The 1,512-nt window shown below is 42.8% G+C and overlaps 1 long non-coding RNA gene across 1 annotated transcript in view; it reads left to right on the forward strand.

The window, feature by feature from the left end:
• Positions 1 to 406: 406 nt before the first annotated feature.
• Positions 407 to 1,512, forward strand: part of LOC106516645 (uncharacterized) — a 2,705-nt gene continuing 1,599 nt past the window's right edge. Inside the window, exon 1 of the long non-coding RNA XR_001310116.1 lies at positions 407 to 829. This is a non-coding gene — a long non-coding RNA (uncharacterized LOC106516645). The remainder of the gene's footprint in view (positions 830 to 1,512) is intronic.

Raw genomic sequence — 1,512 nt, forward strand, 5'->3', positions numbered from 1 at the left:
GATTAATGACTATTATTTAAGAAAATATGACAATATATTCTTATTTTACTGATAAATGTTTATGATGAATGTCCCTGTGATGGACTTGTAATCTGTCCAGTGTGTACCTAACCCCGCCCCTCGCATTGTGGCTGCTGGATATGGGCACCAGTGACCCCTGTGACCCTGAAAGGAATAAGTGGGTGTAGATAATGGATGGATGATAAATGTTTACACTTAGCTCTTTCTTTTTACAGCAATAATAGTAGACAAATCTGAAGAGTAACGTATCCTAGTACAGAGCACTAAACTCCTATGCCCTCATGATTTCAGTGGAGTCATCAGAGACGGGGGGCACTCATGAGGTTAGACTGTGCAAAGGGTTGCTTGGTAAGAGTTTGAACCTGGATAACATCAACCTGCCCGTTTCAGGGAAYTTACGGTAACCGCCCCGCCCACGAACCCGGAAGTCCATTGTGTAGTATTCTCGTAGCTAGCACACAGACCGTGTAGCGCTAATTTCCAACACTATTCTCGGCGGCATCAAATGAAAACATGTCCACGAACATGCCGGGCGGCAACATGAACATGGAGTCGCAGCTYTTATCCATAATGAACGTGCTGGTGAAGGCGGCGGTGGCGGAAATCATCCAGTTGTTCTCGGAGAGCTCGGAGACCCTGCGCCTGCATTTAACCCAGAGTCTGAAGGAAAACGAAAACCTGAGGGTGAGGATGAAGGTGATGAGGAGTGAGTTGTTCTCCCTAAAGCTACAAACCAGAACGAACCGACCGGCCAGCCGCTTCTCTTCATTTAAGGCGAATATCCCCAAACCACGAGCTAAATCACAGGGTAAGGATACTTTCAAGTAAACAACACTTTTTAGTCTCGTAACCATGACACAGGGGCGGCCTAAAGTTTTATGAGGCCCTTTAGGGGTCCCTACTCCCTCCCTGCTAAATCCATTGTAGATCACCCACCTCATGAATGTTTTCTTTTTGTAATCATGCTTGTTATAAATAATTTWTTTCTAATGCATTTTTGTAGTAGCTACACTTAAGAGCTCCAAGTTAAAAGTTAACACTTGACNACTGGGAAGCGGTTGTGATGTAATTTTGCAATGAAGCGTATGAAACTGCATTTCAGTTAGCCGACAGGTGACTATTGCTGCTGCTAACCTAGCTGCAACACTGCTACAATATAAACAATGACAAAAAGAGAGCTCTAATACATACATCATGCAAATAAACATTGATCTTAATGCGAACAGTACGCACAGAAAATGCAGTACCTGTGCGAGTGATTAAACATGGACAAAAACATTAAGAATGATAATTAACAGTAAAAGTTACTATGTTAACTTTCTAAAGCTGCAAGTAGCCACCATCTTGAAATTGAAACTGGGAGTAGTCGCAGTGAGACAAAGAAAAAAAATCTCTATGAATTGTTCATTTTCCAAATGCAGTCGATAGAGTTTGAAACAGCTTGGAGATTAGTGGTGCGTTCACACCGAACGCGATTTCAGCGTCAAGAGC

This window comes from Austrofundulus limnaeus, unplaced genomic scaffold (genome assembly GCF_001266775.1).
Source record: "Austrofundulus limnaeus strain Quisiro unplaced genomic scaffold, Austrofundulus_limnaeus-1.0 Scaffold1, whole genome shotgun sequence".
Classification (NCBI taxonomy): Eukaryota; Metazoa; Chordata; class Actinopteri; order Cyprinodontiformes; family Rivulidae; genus Austrofundulus; species Austrofundulus limnaeus.